Below are 23,740 nucleotides of genomic sequence, written 5' to 3' on the forward strand. Positions count from 1 at the left end.
GCATACGCATAACACCATCCGTGGACCTAGTGTTACGGTGCCAAGTCATCAATCCTGCAATGGATTTGCACTTGAACATAGTTTTAATTAAAGGTCTGCTTGGTGACAGAGTGCTTTTGATAAGCTGAAGCCCGCCTTGGTAACCAATCCCGTTCTGAAGTTGCCAGATTTATCTCTACCGTTTGAGGTAGTAACTGATGCCATTGGTTTTGCCCTAGGAGGTGCACTCATGCAGGACGGTCATGCAGTGGCCTATGAATCCCAAAAACTCAGAACGCATGAGAGGAATGATGCTGTACAACCACGACCTGGAACTACTTTCAGTAGTATATGCCCTAAAGTTGTGGAGACATTACCTACTGGGTCAAAGATTCACTTTGATGATAGATCATCAGAGCTTAAAGTGGATCTTCAATCACGAAGGATAAACATGCATGCCAAAGAAGGTGGATGCAGACCCCGCACGAATTTGATTTTGAAATAAAGTACCATCCAGGAAAAGAAAATGTGGCAGCAGAAACCTTAATAAGCAGAAAAGCCTCCTTGCTTGCAATTACTGTAGTGTCAAATCCTTTGAATATTGAAGCAAGAGAGAAGATCATGCAAGATAGATTCTTTGGCCCTATTACCACCCTACTTATGCAGGAAAGAAAAACTCCACATGAGTTGAACCGAGTTCAACAGTACAACCTAGATGATGGAATTATGTATTATAATCACAGGTTATGCATTCCCAATGATCAGGGAACTAAGGGTCAAATTCTGAATGAAGCCCATGACAGCCTTATTTGCAGGACATCCAGGTTTCATCAAAACCTACCTGTCTCTGAAGAAAAGCTTCTTTTGGCCTCCTCTAAAAAAGGATGTGCTTGATCATGTACGTCAATGTCTGACCTATCAAAAAGTCAAGGCCGAGAGAGTAAAAATGCTTGGGAAGTTACATCCATTTGACATCTCCAAGATGAAGTGGGAATGCATTAATATGGATTTTGTGAGATCCCTGGTCCCACCGAGCAACAGATTCGGGGTACTAGCAGCAGAAGTAGCACTTTCCCATGGGACAGGGGTCCCACATTCGGGGCCTCGTCCACGGATATCCGGACAAGAGACTAATCCGTCGGTTTTTCCAAAACCGGACTCGGAAAAACTTCTCTTACCCGGAAAGCACAGGCGATTCCACCAGGATAACTTTTTACTCTAACGAAGTCAAGATCATTACTGATTACGCTGATCCGACTGCACCTATAAAGATACTCGGTCGGATCAAGGAAGAAACTTGCACTTGGATCATTCGGATCAACGCTTTTTTTCCCATCAAGAGGCACATCCGTTGATTCCTATCCATAGAACAATTACTATCCGGGATTTACTTTATCTATCGTAATAACAGAAATTGAGTCTCGATTTATGGATCAATCAGTCCAGCCTAACCCCATCCGCCGATCCCAAGGGTTAGCCAACCGCCCAATCGCCCAACCACTGTAGTGATGGGATCCAATTTGAAATTTGGTTAGGTTTTGTCCCGGGTACCAAGGAAAAGAGTTCCAAGGCCCCCTAGCTGGAAGTTCATGCAAACATGAAACTAGTCACACCACTTACACACCCAATATGAAATTGCCTTTTTCTCAGCATCAACTAGCTTTAAAACAATCCTTTAATAAAACCATTATGTCACTGATGACAATCCTCAAAAAGTCTCTGGTTGAATCCTTATTTCCAGTCATTCTTTCATTGGTGTACTTATGGCATCATTGGCAACTAGAATGCTCACCACCTGTTCTCTCAGGGGCCTTTTCCATAGTTCCTAGCTCATAGTAACCGGCAATATATTCATGTAATACATACATCCACATCCGCATTCCCATTCACATCAATACATCCACACACATACATACATCCACATTCACATCTACGCATATACATCTTCATGCATACATCCATTTTCACATTCATACATCCACATACATACATCCATTTTCACATTCCCGTTCATATAACCCCATATGCCTTCACATCTAATCTTTTACATCACATCCATTCTTGCCCTATCACAACCCATATACATCTTATCCTATCACATACACTTCTTACCTCATCTCATACACATCTTATCACATCTTAATTCATCTTATCACCTGCTAACTTATTTCATAAGCATCTTATCACCTCTTATCACATCTTATACACCTCTTATCACATCACATCTCATATCTATTTATAGAATACAAGAGAATTCTTATATTTGATATAAGATTTCTTTACACATTTATTTATGCATGAATTCCATTTAAGGAGATTAATACTTTCGAAGTAAAAATCAATCTTTTATGCATCTTCCTATGAATAAATTCATTTTAAATGAAAATGACACTTTTGAATTAAAATTCAATCTTTTATGCATCTTCCTATGCATAAATTCAATTTAGATGAGAATGACACTTTTGAATCTATCTTTTATGCATCTTCCTATGCATAAATTCAATTTGGTAGGAATTAAACTTTTAGAATAAAAGAATTTCTCTTATGCATCTAAGTTATGCATAAAATCCATTTATGATGAAACTCACACTTTTAGTATAAAAAGAATATCTTTTATGCATACTTCTATGCATGAAATCCAATATATGATAAAAGTAACACTTTTATAATAAAATAATCAACTCTTATGCATACTTCTATGCATGAAATTCAATTGTGATAAAAGTAACACTTTTATAATAAAATAATCAACTCTTATGCATACTTCTATGCATGAAATTCAATTGTGATAAAAGTAACACTTTTATAATAAAATAATCAACTTTTATGCATACCTCTATGCATGAAATTCAATTGTGATAAAAGTAACACTTTTATAATAAAATGATCAACTTTTATGCATACCTCTATGCATGAAATTCAAATATGATAAAAGTAACACTTTTATAATAAAATATTCATCTTTTATGCATGCCTCTATGCATGAAATTCAATTATGCTAAAAGTAACACTTTTATAATAAAATGTTCATCTTTTATGCATACCTCTATGCATGAAATTCAATTATGCTAAAAGTAACACTTTTATAATAAAATATTCATCTTTTATGCATGCCTCTATGCATGAAATTCAATTATGATAAAAGTAACACTTTTATATTAAAATAATAATCTTTTATGCATACCTCTATGCATGAAATCTAATTATGATAAAAGTAACACTTTTATGTTAAAATAATAATCTTTTATGCATACCTCTATGCATGAAATCTAATTATGATAAAAGTAACACTTTTATGTTAAAATAATAATCTTTTATGCATACCTCTCTGCATGAAAATCAATTATGCATAATATAAAAATCAATTTCTCTAGGATTACAATGAATATCTTTCAATTAATCTAGGATGATAATTCCTAGAATATGGTAGGAAGTCCTCTTTTTATGATTTGAATGAAATTATTTTATGCGTAATTTTTATTAAAAATTTTCCATAGCTCCGCTGCTATGACTGATAAATCTCAATTTTTCTAAGGGATAAAGCTTATTATTAAGGAAATAATTAGAATGATCCCTAATTGGATCATTAATCCATAATGGATTGAATCATCAATATACATAAACTAAAAGCATAGAAAAAAGCCATTAATTTGGCTTCAAGCATAGATTAATCTTGGATTAAGAAAAAGCTTTATGAAAAGCTTTATTTGGATTGAGAATGGGTCATGAGTATGACCATTTCTTGAGTGAGAGAGAGAATTTACATAAAAACCATTTGAATTAAGCATAAATGGAAATTTATGTAATTCTTAACTATCATTAATCAATTAACTTCAATAGCATTCATCAAATTATGTTACTCTTCACTACCATTCATCAATTAACTTCAATAGCATTCAAAAACCATTCCAATTAAGCTTCTCAAGCTTGAGAGGGGTTGAGAAGAGAGAAGCATTGAGAAATTATAGAAAAGATCAAAATTCACCATTTACCTTATAATTTGTTTGATTCTTTGTTCACAATAGAGGCCCCCAACCAATCAATTGGTTAAGTATGTTGATGGAGCCACCAATGGGGATTGAAGAAAGAGGGAAGCTCCAATTTCTTCAATTTGGAGAGAATTTTAGAGAATAGTAGAAATTAGTATTATTTCAGCATAACTCTAGTATAGTAAAATCCTTCTATATTTTTTTCAAAGGACTCATGTTCTATTTATAGGAGAGGGAAGCTCTAACCAAAGCTAACTGAATTCTAGAATTTTCTAAATTCAGTTTGATTGAATTTGGACTAGATTTGGACCTAGTTTGGTTACTTTTTGATTCGGTTTGGTTCAAGAGAGAGGAGAGATAAAAATATCACATTATTTTTGAGTTTAAAACTCATTCAAGCATGTGAAATATGCACCTCCTTTAAAGAACTCCCCTTCCTTACATATGTGTCAAAATGGAATCATTATACCCAAAATATCTCATATTTTTAATATTGCTCATAGTTTTTTACTAATAAACCGTGTACATTTTCAACTCTTCATCTTATGTGAGCATTTACTCCTTTTTTGGATACCCAAAATATCTCATATTTTTAATATTGCTCATAGTTTTTTATTAATAAATCTTGTACATTTTCAACTCTTCATCTTATGTGAGCATTTACTCATTTTTGGATACCCAAAATATCTCATATTTTTAATATTGCTCATGGTTTTTTACTAATAAACCTTGTACATTTTCAACTCTTCATCTTATGTGAGTATTTACTCATTTTTTGGTATCTTCTTTTATAAATTGGATTTATCTCCTCCCTACACATGGATTGATGCTATTGGCCCATAGGAACCTTAATTGGACCATAATCTAAAAATTTTTGAAAATCTAGATCCTTAGGCTAAGGTCCTTTATACCCATTTCCAATTAATTCCAATTGCACATTGGAAAGTTCTTTTTGAATTTCTGTTTCAAGGGAATTCATTTTAATAATATGAAAAATTTTTCTATCTAAAAATATTCAAAATCTGAATATTCTCTCTCTAGAATATTTTCTCTCTCTATGTCAAAATAGGCAGAGACAAGATCTTTTATATTTCTGAAGAGGGAATTGATGACAAGGGAAGATGCTAGACATTCTCTGCCACTTGAAAAATGCGAGATGCCCTCATCTCGCAAACTGGGGTAATTTCGCAAGATACACGAATATGAGACTGAGAGAAAATTTTTAATTAAGATTAACCACCAAGAAAAGTCTCAAAGAGAGTAAGAGTCAAGACAAGAACAAGATTTAAACTTTATTCATTCTTGGAACATATACAGTAAGGATAGAAGAACTCTTTACACTTCCATAAGCCCGTCCATCATATGATCACAAAAGCAGCACTCATCACAAGCTGCGCACGTATAAGGTAACTCACCTATGGGAATAATTCTGTTGGTTATTGCCGCACCTATCTCAGTGGTATGAGGTGATCTAACAAAAAGACCTCTCAGAGGCAAGCCAAAAACGGGGTAAAGGCATATCTTCTGATGAGGAAGAAAACACGTCAGTAAGAAGACCCGCTCAGAAAACCCAAGATGTCTTGATCTCATGATGCAGTAGTATCGAGAACCCAAACCCAAGGTTTCAATAACCATGGCCAAGCGGACATTATTATGAAAGTGCTGCTGACCCCAGGGTGTTACCCTAGTTATGTCTTGATAGGTCCGCCATTTGGTCTGAGCTACAGAAGTTCCCAAGTGAGGGAAAAGTGATTGCTCATACTGTTCTATAAAATCCTTCTTCATATACTCGCTTGCGTCTTGAATGTGAGAAATCATCGTGGATAAAACTAATTCCTGCTTTGCCAAGCCATGAAGGAGATTAAGAAGAAGGAAGATCGATGGAAGTAAGATTACTGTGAGCGACAAGTAAAAGTTACGACTTATATGAAGGAAGGAGCTAGCGTAACTTAGAAGCCAACGGTATCTTGCCACCACTGAAGTTTTACCGTCTTTCCATGATTTGGGTTTGGCACATTTTTCTATAGAAGGCATTAAGAACTTTGAGATGAAGAGAAAAAAGAAGTTCATAGGCTAAGTCACCTACTTTCTTTGGTCCACAATATCTGGGGGATAACTATTTATACTCCCCTTAGGCTAGAGATAAAGAGATTCTTTTGGTCCGTATTCAAATGAAGACCATAACTGCTTCTTTGAATTCTCTGACTGTCCTCTTCTTATCTATATATTGTTTCTATCGATCCTGGGTAGCGTTTATATCTTTATGAATTGCCTGCATCTGTTTCTCTAAGTCGCCAAGCATTTGACTGGTCATCTCGACCCTAATCAATGGGTTGGACCTAGTTTAAGCAATCTTGTCCAAGACGGACCCTGATTAGACTGGTATGAAGGAATTGGTCTCTGAATTTGGGTTCTAGACTTCCCTGTGCCCTTTTCATGGTAGGAGTCAGGCAGTCTTTTAACAAATGACCAAAACCTTGGCATCCAAAACACCGGTTCTCACTTCTGAACTCATTGTTCTGAATCCTTAAAACAGGTGGGCTCCTGATAAGGTATTCTGGGGAAAGTGTCTTCCCTTTTTAAACAAAATCTTTCTTTTATTTTAGAGAGGGAATAATTTTAAGATCAGAAAAAAGGAGATTCTTACTCCTGTATACCTTGAAGGTTGGGGGGAGGAATCTTACAAACTTCTACCCCACTTAAAAAGGTGCGAGATGTCCTCATCTCGCAAAGTAGAGGAAAACTCTTTTTCTTAAGATCCAATTTATTCTGGGTTCTTTATATTCTGGTCAAACCAAACAGAATACTGGGATAAATATTCCTTATATAGAACTCATCATTAAATAATAATTCATTTAGATCATATCATTCCTACGATAATGGTCCATTAGACCGAAAAATATTCCTTATATAGAACTCATCATTAAATAACAATTCATTTAGATCATATCATTTCTACGATAATGGTCCATTAGACCGAAAAAATTCCTTCTAAATGTTCCTCCACGGGAATTTTAGTTAAGTAAGTTATCAATTTGTCATCCCTTAACTTGATCTACCGTCTCAAGTATTAATAGTAGCAATTTGACAGTACAATCCACTAATCTCATAGTGATTTGCTGAAATCATTATCATCATTTATCATCATTTACAGGGACTCGTCCAATCATCCACATTGTGGTATCGCTCAGCTTATTACATTTCAATCAATTTTTCAGGGATCATCATTTTTCAATCAGAATCCAAATCAATTCATCAGTTCCCAAACAGAATTAAAAATCATATCAACCACATTCGAATTCATCAACTGGATAGCATTAATGCTTATAATTTCAAGTCTTAGATTTACTCGTATATACTGCCGGTAAAGAGCTGCAGTTATACCCTCAGTATATACGGATAGTCATGATACTCGAACTATAAGGTAAATACCATCATGTCTAGGACTCAAGCAAGTCAGGGTTCCATACAATTGCGGTACTTCCAATTGAAGACCTAATTACTAATTTATGAATTTCAATTTGAATAACAATTTGTATGAATTATATCACACAATTACAACCTTTTTGTGCATCTTGATAAGCTTTTGACATAATTGGCTCCTCAGTTGATCTTATTGGAGATCTATGACATATGTTTGATAAACAGATTTTTCTTTATCCGATCGTCCGTAAACAATCACTTAAAAAAAACATTTGTATATTTATATACAAGTTGCAATAAGTACATAGAGTGGCTTGGCTCCAAAATTCAAAATCTCCTTGGTCGAGAGACGCATAAGACGAAGGTACTGGGCCATAGTCATGCCCGGTTACATAATTTCTCTAATTGCGAAGGGAGCTATTATTTTCTCCTTAGGGATAAATCGACTAAAGAGTCTATAAACTCGGCAAGCAAGTCTGAAATTTTGAGGCATTGAATGATATAGAATGACACCACATGTCATTTTCAGCTTTATCAAAATCATGGCCAATGAGAGGTTCTGCCTCAGCATTGCATGCTGGTTGCAAGAGGCGTGGATATATAGCCCTGCAAACCACTTATGATGTTGTCTCTCCACTAGGTGAGGAAAATATAATTCCTCGAAATGGCGTGCGAGTCTTGCTCGGCTTGTTCGAGTTGAAGCGGAAGAGATGAGATGCTCGAAGGCAAATGCAATCATATCTTGAGACTTGGTGAGGTCGAGAATACCAGATAAATGGGAAACTTCCATCTATAAAAACAATTTCTTTGATTAAAATTTCTTCATTAAAGAAGCTTACGGAATGAAAATACATTATGAAAATGTTGTTTTTGAATTCTTATTACCAATTTCAGATAAGAATGTAATTATCCTTATTAACTTTCAAATTGGCTCTGATACCAACTATGAGATCCCTGGTCCCACCGAGCAACAGATTCGGGATACTAGCAGTGGAAGTAGCACTTTCACGTGGGACAGGGGTCCCACATTCGGGGCCTCGTCCACGGATATCCGGACAAGAGACTAATCCGTCGGTTTTTCCAAAACCGAACTCGGAAAAACTTCCCTTACCCGGAAAGCACGGGCGATTCCACCAGGATAACTTTTTACTCTAACGAAGTCAAGATCATTATTGATCACGCTGATCCGACTGCACCTATAAAGATACTCAGTCGGATCAAGGAAGAAACTTGCACTTGGATCATTGGGATCAACGCTTTTTTCCCCATCAAGAGGCACAGCCGTTGATTCCTATCCATAGAACAATTACTATCCAGGATTTACTTTATCTATCGTAATAATAGAAATTGAGTGTCGATTTATGGAAATACATGTTTTTTTACTTTCCAAATTGACATGCTTCACAAAATTTATGCATACCTTCAACTTTAAACTTAGACAGCCCTGTCACAATTTTTTTAGTCTGCATAGACTTCATTCTTTGCACATTGACATGCCCAATTCTCTTGTGCCAAATGTCTGTATCTTCAACAACTCTTGAACCATTTGCAAACATTGAAACACTCACTTCACGCATACTTACATTCAATGTAAACATTCTGCCCACTCTGTTGCCTTTTGCAACCAACCTGCACTTATCTTTAAATTCTTCTACATAACAGCCACCATCAGGGTTCAACTGAACATGCAAACCCTGCTCAATCATCTGGCCAACATAATCTAGATTCTTTGTAATGTTCAGAACATGAAGTACATCTGCAAAGTACTTCACCTTACCATCCTGCATAGACAATGGCACGTCCCCAACATGGGCAATCGGATGAGCAGTGTCATCTCCAGTTTCAACAAAACCTAGTCTTTCAAGACTCTTCATTTTCTTCAACCACTCACCATGACTTGTCATGTGGTTTGAAGCACCTAAATCAACATACCACACATCATCCTTACATGATGCTACATCATTTCCAAACACACCATTAACCACATGTTGCATAACAAACAACCTCTCATTATCATTATTTCTTCTAGAGGATGCATAGTTGTTTTGCTGCACTTTCCCATTTCGCATATCACTCTTTTTCTTATGTCAATCTATTTGCACATGCCCAGACTTACCACAATAAAAACAGCCTCGTGTAGCATTATTCTCCCTTTGCCAATTACCACGACCTTGTTGACTCCCCCTGTCTCTAAACTGGCCTCTTCCACTTGTATGTTGTTGTTGTGAATCCTGGGAATGTTGCTGCTGCTGCTGCTGACCATAATTTTGATTACCTGTTTGGGCCACCACCTTGGCCACATCCACGACCTCTACCTCATCCTCTACTTGCACTTATGTAGAAGTCCCGTTGCTCTGAACTGTTTCTGCTTTGTGAAGACTGTTGATCTTCACTGAGGTTCTTCTCTTCAATGATCATCATTGACACCAAATCTGTGAAGTTGGAAATGTTTTTCCGAGTCTAAATAGATGTCTTGAACGCCTTGTATTGTGGCTCGAGACCATGCAGACACACTTTCACCTTATCATCATCATCAACAGAAACACCAATTGATGCAAGGGATTCCACAATTCCCTTGATCTACAAAGCATAATCATTCATAGACATATTCTTCTTTTCCACAGTATGAAACTCATTCTTCTATTGAATTTATCGTGCCTTGGTGTTGGTTTCATACAGCTTCACCAAGATGTCCCATGCCTCCCTAGGTGACTTGGCATCCTGTATATGACCAATCATAGTGTCTTGTATACTGATAGAAAGATAATACATGACTTTCCTTGCTCCTTGATTCCAATCCTTGAACACTTTTATATCTACACAGTAGTTGGATTAATCTCCACTATCTTTGGTGACTCTTCATGTTCACCTTCAATGTAGTCCTAGTAACCTTTTCCCATTATGAAATTTATCAATCTAAACCTCTAAGCATGGAATTTGTTCTTGTTAAGTTTCTCTGCTACAATCTGGTTTATTCCATCATTTGACATCTTTTCTGTAACACGAATTTACCAACAACAGCACTCGTGCTTGACCTGCACAAACTATTATATTCTTACAGCGGTACTATACTGCACCCAAACTGTCACAACCAGTGACCTTACTTTGCATACATACACACAATGTGGCAACTTTGAGACCTCTTTGCAACATACAACACAATGTCTGCACAATCAATTCCCCTTCCTATAGTTCCAAAAACAAAGTTCTGTAGAGAATCGAAACTTATCCGCAATGCTTGTGAATGTCTGCGAATTGAAAAATGGAGGTCCAAAATCGCCCTAAATGCGTTTTTGGCTAGGAAAAAATTATCCAAAGGACAAAAGGACAATATAGTTGCCCTGCAGCTCTCCTCTCTACAAAGAAAGCTCCTCAATTGGAATGCATTTGTCGGGCTCCCGAAGAGCTCCCGACAACAAGGGTGTAGTAACCAACACAAAGGGGAAAGAGTAGATGAAGCTCTTACCCTTGTACCTCTTCCTGTGCTTCTCTTGCTTTGCTACTCAGCCCTTAGCATGAACCAAGCTCTGATACAATGAAAAGATGCAGGGGAGAAGAGAGCTTGAGCTCTTGCAAGCACACACACACTCACAAAAACCCTAGAAGAGAACACACAAGTTGAGAGGCTAAAAATTCTTCTTCTTCTTCACACAACAAAAGAGGTCTACAAAGAAGATAAAGTGACTAACACACATAATAGAGTATATACAAGTGGTCCATAATGTGAACACGCTAAGAGGAGTGGGTAGATGTGGACTAGTCACTGTAGTCCAGTTGTAGAATCTCTGACAAAGATATGTCAGTGCCAGCTACCAAACCTGCCAGTGATATAAATGTCGAACGGTCATGCAGACGCCTCATGAGTGTGAGCTCACGTTGAGCTTAACATCTCAACATGGAGTAAGTGAGACAATTGGTTGGGGGATAGTAGGTGTTGATCTGCATATGTGCATGGATATGGTTATGCAGGTGGATATGCAAGTTAGGAGCAAGATCATATGAACATGTGACATGCAACAGATATATTTTAAAAAAATGAATAATACTAGAGGGCTTACCTCTAAGATTAGTTGTCAAAGTTCATGCATCACAAAAACATAAAACCCAAATTAATCAGCTACATTTTAAAAGCACAAAATCAAAATAATACAAAGAGATAAAGGACAGAAAAAGGGGCTTACCTCTGAGAGATTAGGGATAGATAGTAGAGATATACAACCTACAAAAAGAAAGCTAAAAAAAAGATTAGAACACTATGCAAGTGTAAGAAAACATGAAAGCAAGAAAGATGGTGGTGTAGGAGAGTGCAGAGATGTAGGAGAGAGAGAGAGAGAGAGAGAGGACAACCAAAAGTTCATCGAGGGGAAGGGGGTTTAAGATATGAAACCTCCAAAAAAAAACCCAAAAAAAAGAGTTCGGACATTAAATCTGTAAGAAATCATGAAGGAACCAAGATGCTAGTGTAGGAGAGTGTAGGGATGTAGGAGAGAGACAGAGAGAGGACATGCAAATAGGGGGGGTGGGAGATTAACTTATCATGCACAAAAGAAGAGAACCGAAAATGAGAAAAATAGAGTTCGTGTTCCGCTACGTAATTTTTTTCAGTGTTGTCAGAATATAAGTCGGTGTGATCGCCAATAAAAGCGTCCCTAAAAACATTTATACAATCATCGGTATATTAGTTCGAACGTGTGTCCAGAATATTATCGACACCCTTAAAAATGTTAGTTCTGATGAGTTTTATGACATACTTTCCAACAACAAAAGATATTATATTATAAAAATGTATACAAGCTTTGAAATTTCTTACCTCGACACCTTTCCCATTAGAATTCAAACTTTGGCCGGCGAGACTATGGCCTAATATATAAAGATCCATTCCTCCCTTCGCAAAAAACATAAATTCACAGTCATGGATGGTGTGAACACTACAAACACGTCAGGACACCCGAACGTAGAGGGGAAATGCTTGTGCCGTTGCAATCTGTGCATTGCAATCTGTGCAAGTACCAAATCTCTTGATGACGAAGAATTTGCAATGACCATGTAAAGAAAAATGGTATATTTCTAGTTGAGCACCTAAATGAATTACTTGGTGTTGTGAAAGTGTTTCCTTAAAATGAGCAACAGATTGATTACTTGGACCTTAAACCTGAGCAGAGTACTAGACAGATAACGACACAAGTAAGTACTAGTCATCCTTATGTTGAAGAAGAAACTATGGTGAACTCTCTGATATATTCGGAGCAAGACATGGATGACATGATAGACGCCCTATATGACACAAGGGATATTGAGCGAGAAATAACACAGGAGATGGGAGGTGTCCATCGAAGTATGGATTAGGCCTCCAAGAGAAGAGAAAGAGTTGTGTAGGCTGGCTCGTATGCCTCTGTATCATGGTGCATGTATATCTATTTTGCGTACATGCATCGCAATGCTAAACTTGCAATGAATATTTGGATGGTCGGATACTAGTATATCAAAACTTTTTGCGTAAGTACGTATCACCCTTTCCATTTTAAATCTCTTTCTTTTACCTTTTTTAAATCAATATGACAGGTCATTGAGAGATCAAATATTGTGAGAAGGCAACCAGATGCCTGTGGGCTGTACGTGTGCAAAATCCATATTACAATCGATTGGTATGGACTACAATTCCTACCACGCTTGTCCAAATGATTGTGTTCTTTATCAGCACAAGCATGCATGCATTGCCCAATGTCCACAGTGTGGAGAATCCAGATATAGGAAAGATGTCCAAGGAGAAAGGGTTCTTGCAAAAGTACTCAGGCATTTCCCTATCATTCCATGGATTCAAACCATGTTCAAGTGTAAATTCTATGATGTCTTGGCATCAAAACACTAGATCCACGTACAATGTTATGCGTGTGCTAGGTTGATTGCCCTGCATAGAGACAAATTGAAGAGAAGTGGCCAGACTTTAATGAGGAACCTCATAATATTCGTCTCGGGCTAGCTATGGATGGTGTGAATCCATTTGGTCTTAAAATTTCAACATGGAGCACATGGCCAGTTTGTCTTGAGAACTGCAATCTTCCAGTGTGATTAGCAATAAAGAAGTGACATCTTTTTCTCTCATTAATAGTCCCTAGGAAGTACAAGGTAGCCAACATGGATGTGTACTTAGCCTCATTAAAAGAGGAGCTACAAAGTTTTTGGGAAGGAATTGATGTTCATGACATGTCAAAGAGGTTTGAACAAAGGGAGTTCTCATATTACGAAGAATACTAATGTGGACTATGCATGATTGGCCAAGCTACGAACTATTGATATATGTGTGGATAGTTGTGTAATATTATTTGTTTTAATAGAGGACTATCAATCTCTGGATACAATGCATGCCTTTTGTGTGGACTTAGACTAGATTATCCTCATTCAAGAGGCTTGAGAAAGATGGTGTATGAGGGTCACAAGAAGTATCTACCAGAGAACCATGAGCTACGTGAGGGCTATTTGGTTTAGCCTCCTCCTACACTAAAGGCAAGCGATTGGAAGAGAGCATGGGAGGACAACAAAGGGTCTCCACCCCCTATAATGAAGCGACTATCCATATTTTACGGACTACCATATTGGGAAGGTCTTCTAATTAACCATTTTCTTGACCCAATGTATATTTTTATAAATATAGCCATAGCGCTTTGGAAGACTATTAATGGGGTCACAGAGAGCAAGGGCCAAAGGGAGGATTTACAAATAAGTGATCATATGCGACACACATGGCCGCGAACCAGAGGTGATGGTAAGTTGCTATTACCTAAATCTCCTCGGTATTGACAAAAGAAGATAAAGATCAAGTCAAGAAGTGCACTTTGGAGTTTCATACTTTGATCGGATGTATGCACTGCCTAAAGGGGGCGTTTACAAAGGATAACGAGCTCTTTGACTTAAAATCACATGATTGGCACAAGTTCTTGCAATTTGTCTTGCCTGTGGAAGGTTGTCTCACCGACAACACTGAGGGATACAATATACAAGATTGGCACTGTGGTGCGTTGGATTTCATTGAAGGAGATAAGAAAAGACACTTTGGAATCAGCCCGCTTAAATGCCATAGAATCAATTGCATTGGTGGAGAAGTTTCTCCCAACCAGCATCTTAACCATAAAAATGCATATCCTAGTTCATGTTGTGGTGGATGAGGTGGGTGTGGCAGGGGTCGTCCATTCACGTTGGATGTTCTTTTTGTAGAGGTTCATAAAGATTCTAAAAGGGCTTGTTCATTAAAAGAGCTCACCTAGAGGGAAGTATGGCAATGGGATGGCTTGTACAAGAATCCCTCATATACATCACAGAGTTTCTTAGTACCATAGACCTTGAAATGCCTAAACTATGGTCAACGGAAGAGGATGATAGGGGAGTTGGAGAACAGCCACAAGGATAAGGGATTGAGAGAAGCATGGATGTGGCCTTACGAGATAAGATCAATAAATTTTACATCTTAAATTCAAAGAGTATGCAAAAGTGGATCGAGCAGCATGGAGAGGCCAAGAACGAAAGGAATCAAGCTCATCAAGCTTTTCAAAGGAGTCGAACTACAACTCGCCAACCATACCCTTCATTGCTTGCTATACTTCTAGACTTTCCATCAAGTAGATGGCTCCAACAAACCTTACAAGACACAAAACTTTGTGATAAAGTTATTATGGAGGATGAGGAAGTTGCATACGGTTGTGACTACCCGTGCGTGTAGGTGATTTCATTCATTCAAAGTCTCGATATGTTCACATGTTTTCCAAATATTATTTACAACTTCTCCTTAATCTAACGATGTGTTATTTTCTTTTATTACCAAAAAATTGCAACACTGTGGTCACATGGATGCCATTTTCAAGTGCAACGGATCGATAAGAAGAGAACAACATTCAATTGTGGTATTAAAGCAAATTTATGCAGGAAAGAAGGACTAGTGCAAGTGACTCAAATACAGATGTGAACATGCTCGATTACTTTGGAACCATCCAAGATATCATCAAGGTTGGCTTTAGAAAGTTTCATATGTTTATCTTTGATGTTAAGTGGTTCAAGGTAGTCACAACAAGAGCTCATGCAACCATATGAAGAGACAGATTTCCAAATTAGTTCAAGTGGACTCCACAAAGATATGGAAAGACCAAAAAGATAGATTTTTACTGCGAGAGAATTGTGAGCAAATAATATTTAAGGAGGACCCAAGAGATCTAAGATGGTGGTTTGTAATCCAAGTGGCACCACATAGTATACAAATATATGAAGACATGGAAATAGATGGAGATGAAGTAGATATTGGTGTGGGCTAACAAGATAAAGTTCCACTACATGTTGAAGGACAACAAGAGAAAGGGTTAGAAGAAGGTACTATAGAGATCAAACAATTAGACACATGAGATGTTTCAGACATAGTAGACGGTGATCTTGACGAAGAGCCAACAACAAATGAGGAACCAGAGCTAGAGCTAGAAGATTTAGAGGCCTACATAGATCCATCGTCTATTCTCACACGATTTTAAGATGGAGGGATTTTCCTTGCAATAGATCTTTTTGGGGCTAATGATCTTTCTCAAGATGAGAGAGTTGATAATAATCAATTATGATTTTGTAAACATGCAAATATTCTCACATGTTATGATTTGATGGAAATGCATTTATTGGTTTCATTTACTTTTACAAGTATTTTTATATACAAAGAGTGAAAAAGAAACATATATATTTGTAAGGATATAAATAAGGTTTTAAAAAAACAATTTTTGACTTTCATTGTGCCACGTTTTTTAAGACGATAATTTCTTACGGACATTTTTTCTGATGCTAATATAGAAAGCATTATAGACATATATTTGGATGCCACGACAATCATCAAAACATAGGCATCGTGTAGTAGTGAATCTCCCAAGGGCTGCAGTTCTAAAGCCATGATGATTGCCTGTATGGTGGAGCACAACATTTTTGGCCTTAAATTGTTTAGGAGGAATAGTTATAAGGATTGGTTGTGTTGTATGGTGGGGTTAGGGGGGGTGTCTATAGTGGGGTGAGATGACCATTCTTTAAAAAAATCTTAAACCTTGTATAGTTTCAAATCACCCTAATGGTACGGTTCATGTAGTTTAGATCCATATTGGGGGTGAGAGGCTATGGGTGGTGAATGTGTATGGAGCTCACAACTATAAAGTAAGGTGTGGAACGTGGGAATGGATCTCCAACCTAGATATTCACGGCCCTTGCATCGTGATGGGGGACTTCAACATGGTTGAAAGGCATTCAAAGAGGTGGGGGAAACACTATACTGATGGGTCAATAAAAAAAGGAACTGGAAAGAGTTGAGGGGAAAAATGGAGCTTGCTAATGGGTGGAGCATGGGCAACTAGGGATTTGACCCTGGCCACTGACCCTGGCAACACTTATTTCAGTCTATAATATTATGCCTCTTTCTCCATAATTGAAAGAGTATTCTTTAGCCAGCAAGCTGTATGGGTTCCTCACACCCTAAAGGTTGAAATTGACCCTTGCACTACCTTATCTAACCACATGCCCTTAAAGTGGGAATGGTATGTGAAATACTATGAGGAGGAGAAGCTGAACCAATTTCCTAAAAGGAAATTAAGGGTCAACAATCTTGTGCTCAAGGATGATTTGTTTACTGCCTACATTGAAGAAGCCATTAGTAGATTAAGAGAGAGAGGGAACAAGGAAGGTTCATGTGGAGATCCTTTGCCAATGATATGCGGGGAATTATCAGAAGGGTTGGGAAATTGAGAGTCAATGAGAGAAGGTAGGAAAGGAGAAGATGGAGTGAACAACTAGAGGCTCTTCAAAGGAAAAGTCAAGTTGGGAAATTGATTGAGGAAGCGATAAGCCTTTATACTAGATCTCAAGAATGCTTTAAAAATGAAGATGACAAGCTTGCCAATGACGGCCTTGGAGGATAAAGATGGAGAACGTGCAACACTAGGGAAAAACTTGATAGATACTTATTTAGACTAGTAGAAGGTAAAGCAAACATGTAACTGGTGGGACAGATCAGGGATGAAAAAGGGCGAAACTTGGGGGAGATTGACTAGGTAGCAAAGAGATGGGTGGAGTTCCTAGGTTTTACTTTAAGCTTGAAAGAAGATTGTTAAAAAAAAAGGTTCTAAGCTAAGAACAAACTTTTAGGATTGATCAACCAGAGGGTGGATGCAAAAAAGGCTAGATGGCTAGACAGAGAGGTGGAACTACATGATTGCTGGCTAGCCCTACTTAAGCTAGGGACAGTGAAGTCAGTGAAGTCCCTAGGTTGGGATGGGCTATCTGTGGAATCCTTCATTGCCTTTTGGCCTTCATTAAAGGAATTGGTATGGAACATATGTAGAGAGGCATTCAATATTCGTATCCTAGATAAAGATCTAAAAGAGGGAGTGGTGAAACTTATCCCCAAACAGGCTCCATGCAATAGGTTTAACCATTAGAGACCCATAACTTTACTAACTATGATTTGCAAAATTCTTACCAAAGTCATTACCTTGAGGATCTCTCCTATTCTCCAAGAGATTGTGTCTACGAAACAATAAGGTTTCATTATGGGTAGATACATATATGATAACATATTTGCAGCTATGTTAGGGAGGGATGTGGCTCACAAGACTAATTAGAAATGCATTCTGCTTCAGCTTGGTTTGGAGAAATCATATGATTGGATCCATTGGTCTTTTGTGGTGGAAAGGGTAATGAAGAAAATGGTCTTTGGATTTAAGATGGTTTACTGTATTTATGCACTCACCCCTGGGGGACACTCTAAACTGCTTTTAAATAAAAGACTTATGTGAGGGTTTAAGGTCAGGAGGTCTGTGAGATGGGGATGCCCTCTTTTCCCCTTGTGCTGCTGTTTGCTATTACCTCTCATCCCCTCATTGTGGCCCTTGAAGATGCCTATGAAAAAGGGAGGGTGACTAGACTAAAGTTGCGAAGTGGTCAGCAACAGGTAATTCAATGTTTTGCTGATGAATCATTGCTCTTCCTAAGAGCAGAGTGATAATTTGAGGAAGCACTATCCATTATATAGGAATTTGCTGAAGGTTTTGGGTCCAGATGCAACATTCATAAATCCAAGATCATAAGTCTGACTGAAGACAATGACTTTGATTTGTACACTTGGGAATTCCTTTTGGAGTGGAGGTGAAAAACAAACAGCTAAGTGATTGGGCCCTAGAGAGATTCATCTAGAAGTTGAAGAGAGGGTGACCATTTGTAATGTTGTTTTAATTCCTTTTGGACTGGAGTGGAGGTGAAAAACAAACAGCTAAGTGATTGGGCCCTAGAGAGATTCATCTAGAAGTTGAAGAGAGGGTGACCCTTTGTAATGTTGTTTTAAATGCCTACATCATGTTCCTGTGCCTAGTGCTTAACTTTGGTAAAAGTTAAGAAAATTATGGGGCCTGTAAGGGACTTTCTATGGAGTAATAGGAGTATTAGCATGAGAGTGGTAGCTTGGCTTTCCTGGGACAAACTGTGTATGCCAAAGAGTGAAAGAGGCATTGGTATCCTACATCTACCGTTAGGCGAAATATGGACTCTCATGTTTTCCCCTAAAGGATTTTCACACCTCCTCTCTCTAGAAAAATGGGCTCATGGTGAAATTTTTTCAAATCAAATCAAACGTTGGTGGAGATTGCACATTTGGAATCCATTCATCGAGACCTTTCCAATGATATATATCATGATGGGAAATTTTTATTATTCAAGAAGTCCCCAAATTGGTGAAAACGTGGCATGTTACATGCCCGTCATCACAATGTCTACAGTTTTGTGTCTTTTATTGAGAAGTCCCTGGAAACGAGACTAGTTGTGAAGATCTAGTCAAGTGGAGAGGTCGTGGAGAAGCAATCTCCCAAGGGCTATAGTTCTGAAGCCATGATGATTGTCTGTATGCAGCTAGGATATCACATTTCATGTCATGGGACCCTTTTGTACTTCTTGAAGAAAATAATTTAAAAGAACTCACAAATTAAATCATAACTAAAACAAAGACTTGAATTAATTTGAAAAACCAAATAACATAGCATAACACAAGGCAAGAGAAATAAAATAACATCACCATTAAGAGTAAAAGGAGTAAATGATAGAGAATACAACACAAAAGACAAGATTGGGTGCAATCCCCCCCTCAAGTGTGTAGCTCCACTTCCACGACTTGAGTATTTAGAAAATTTTACTCATAAAAATAGCCCAAGGATCTTAGAATAGATGTGCGTACAAAATGGGCTTGCTTTTCCCCACTTTTGGGTATTGCTTTACATATTATTAACCATATGAAGTCTCCCTAAGGTTTGTACATAGTAAAACCTTTGCCCAAATATAATTGCTAATTGGTCTTGTTACATAAAATATGTTTATGCACATTTGCACATATAATAATCTTGTGCACATTTACACATTCCTCATGACACAATGCACCCATTTAGCATATATATCTGAATGAAATCGTGCTATTTTTCAATAGCTACTATGGATATTCGACAACCGGCAACAAGATGAATGGTCAAAGATCTAGACGCATGATGATGAAGAATGTTTTGTTTTCATAGCCATTGGAAACACCATAGTTTTTACTCCAAACATATGCTTTTGTCATCTTCTAAAGCAGATTGACATCATACGTGGATATTCTATAGAAGATGATTCATCTCGATAAACAGATGAAGATTTATTTATCGACTCCATTACCTTAGAACCAGATTAACCCCTGAGAAAATGATAATAGCTGACCATACCTAAATCATTAGAAGAATGTAAATATTGTTCGACTTCTTGTATTCATTTCTCTTGTTATTTTATAACTTTTTTTTGAAGTTGGTCTCTCTTTATCTTTATCACCTTAGCAAATTGTTTCTCCATTTTCCATAATTTTAATCTTCATAGAAAAATATGCTTGTAGTATTTGTGTCCTTTTTAATAATGTATCTTAGCAGAACTAGTCGACACCTATATTATAACCTAGTAAATAATTCTTCCAATATTTCTATGTAAGTTTTTTCTTTCTGACAGTGATTCAAACACCTTCCAAGTAAGTTTCTCATTTCTATCCTTACAATAATGATCACGCTTAAATATTTTTGCATAGAATTTCAAACCATATTACTATAAGTTTTATTTCTTATAAATTCATAATTTAATATAACCCTAGTTACATTTGGAAGAATAATTATATTTCGATCCATTTGCATTGCTTTCTCATTTTTTTCAATATAGAACATCATGGCAATTGAATATATGTAAGGTACGATCCTCTTACACCTAACTCAACCTTATGATGGCTAAATTCATATTTATTATTCAAGTTTATATTAACTTCAAACAAAAATTAAGCTTTCATCATCTAGACTTGTTTAATTAATCAAGATTGTTAGAATTGTTACTAGTCATTCATATTTAATTTTTGCTTAAGCTGTTGAGAAATCAAATTTATCCGCTCTTCATTTATAATTTCACATGCTTTCAAACAACTTTTCAACTCAAGGTTAGTATTTCCTATCCATAATCAATTTATCTGTTATAATGTTAAGCTTCTCGTGAATTTTGTTTAAAAACTCAGAGCTCTTTGAGTATCAAAATTATTTTGATAGATAATTTCAATGACACCAATGATGGAGGTATGTATATATTCACTTCCTTTTATACAAATTTTTCATAAGTATTTCTTTAATATTTTTCCAACCTAAAAACCTAATCAATAAACCATAGATTCAACATTAAGATTAGTTCAAGTTCATTAAATTAAATAAAATTTTTAGAAAGAGAAAATTTATGTCAGAATTTAAGTCTTAGAGGGAGCTTGCCACTCCGCCTAGAACTTCTATTCTGAAGGAAGTGATGTATGGAATTAATCTGCTGGTATGGGACATTAGATTGGTTTCATATACTTACTCTAGACACATTTATGTATTCTATCGTTTACCATCCTATGCGTGTATGTGCAACGTGCCTATGTGGTATGTGACACTTAGACTTGTCTTACATACATTCATTTGATTGGTTCATTGCATATGCATTATGTGTAGATCTAGTCTTCCATGCCAGTCATCATGAAGCCATCCTCTCATGCGTTTATGCAACTCTATATCGGAGATATCTTATGTAACAAGGTCCATTAGCAATTATATTTGGGTAAAGGTTTTTATATGTATAAACCTTAGGGAGACTTCATATGGTTAATAATATGTAAAGCAATACCCAAAATTGGGGAAAAGAAAGCCCAATTTGTACGCACATCTATTCTTAGCTCCTTGGGCTATTTTTATGAATAAAATTCTCTAAATACTCAAGTCGTGGAAGTGGAGCTACACATTTGAGGGGGAAGATTGCATGCAATTTTTTCTTCTGTGTGGTATTCACTATCCTTTACTCCTTTTACTCTTGATGGTGATGTTATTTTATTTCTCTTGCCTTGTGTTATGCTATGTTATCTGGTTTTTTAAATTAATTCAAGTCTTTGTTTTAATTATGATATAATTTATGAGTTTTTTTAAATTAATTTCTTCAAGAAGTACAAAAGGGTCTCGTGACATTTCATGGGGACAATGTTCTTTTGTTTGGGAAGATGAAAGGTGGGACATCATATGTAGATTACTTAATTGTAAATTGGAGGATGTTATATGGTTGAGGATTTTGGTGGCTTTAAAATCTAATGTATCTAAGAGAAGGGTTGTAAGTGATTGGACCCTAGAGAGATTCATCTAGAACTTAAAGAAATGAGAGGGGGTTAGGGTTCCCTTTCATGAAAGGGTGACCATTTGTAAAGTTGTTTTTAATGCCTACATCATGTTCCTATGCCTAGTGCTTAACTTTGGCAAAACTCAAGAAAAGTATGGGGCCTGTAATAAGGGACTTTCTATGGAGAAATAGGTGTAGTAGCAGGAGAGTGGTAGCTTTGCTTACATGGGACAAAGTGAGTATGCCAAAGAGTGAAGCAGACATTGGTATCCTATATCTACCATTAGGTAAAATTTGGACTCTCATTTTTGTCCCTTAAGGATTTTCACACCTCCTCTCTCTAGAAAAATGGGCCCATGGTGAATTTTTTGCAAATCAAATGAATAGTTGGCGTTTATTGCACATTTGGAATCTATTCATCGAGACCTTTCCAATGATATATATCATGATGGAAAATTTTGATTATTCAAGAAGTCCCCAAATTGGTGATCATGTTACATGCCACGTCATCACACTGTCTAGACTTTTGTGGCTTTTATTATGAACCCCCTGGGAACCAGACCAATTTGGAAGATCTAGTCAAGTGGAGAGGTCCTGGAGAAGCAATCTCCTAAGGGCTGCAGTTCTGAAGCCATGATGATTGCCTATATGCAGCTAGGATATCACATTTCATGGGGACAATGTTCTTTTGTTTGGGAAGATGAAAGGTGGGACCTCATGTGCAGATTACCTAATTGTAAATTGGAGGATCTTTATATGGTTGATGATTCCGCTGGCTTTAAAATCTAATGTATCTATTGGCATTTGTCCCAGGTGTAGGTCATCACTTGTGTTTTGGGAATGCCTACTAGCAATTAGGGGTACTTGGTCCAAAATGTGTAAATGGATAGAGAAGAGCTTGGGTATGCAAACATGTTGGGGGGACTGGAGCTTGGGTAAATGGTCAATTGGTAATGAATATATTGGTCTAGTTTTTAATATCATCAGAGCTTGCATCTTGATGGAAATCTGGTCTAGCAAGAATGCAATTGTATTTAGGAAGGCAGTATGTACAGGCTTGCAAGAGTCAGACTTGATGCATAAGTGTGTTACATGTGCTCGTCGGTGTGTAATGTGAATAAAATAAGATGTTCTGAGCTGGATATGGTGATTCAGAACCTGCAAACGAATATGATCTGAATTTTGCCTCAGAGTTTGGTGAGCTTCAAACATACTAGGAATAAACCCCTAACTTTGGTCTGTATGGTGCAGGTGAGATTTTGGGAAGGGAAGAAAAGGCCTCCCAAGTTTGGACCAAAAACTCTAAGGTGGTACCGTAAAGAAAAACAAGTTGATCGTACATTTGTCGCCCTCGTAGAAAACCAGGTGCGAACCAGACCCACTATTAAAGTTTGGTCCAAGAAAGGGGGAATGCTGGAAAAACAGTCCCCTAGAGGATGCACTACAGAAGCTATGATGGAGGCCAGAATACTTTTGGAGCATCAAGAAGAGAGATGGGAATTTTTGTGTAAAATTCTGAATGAAGTTGAGAAGGAGTAGTAAATATGGACACTGTAGCCCTGATTTGGTTGTATTTGTAGTTTTTGAACAGTTTCAGTTAATATATATAACTATTATTGATCTTAAAAAAGGAAAAAAACTAAGAGAAGGATTGTAAGAGAACT

The sequence above is a fragment of the Cibotium barometz genome, chromosome 11 (genome assembly GCF_041138505.1).
Source record: "Cibotium barometz isolate CiBa-2024 chromosome 11, ASM4113850v1, whole genome shotgun sequence".
In the NCBI taxonomy this organism is placed as follows: domain Eukaryota; kingdom Viridiplantae; phylum Streptophyta; class Polypodiopsida; order Cyatheales; family Cibotiaceae; genus Cibotium; species Cibotium barometz.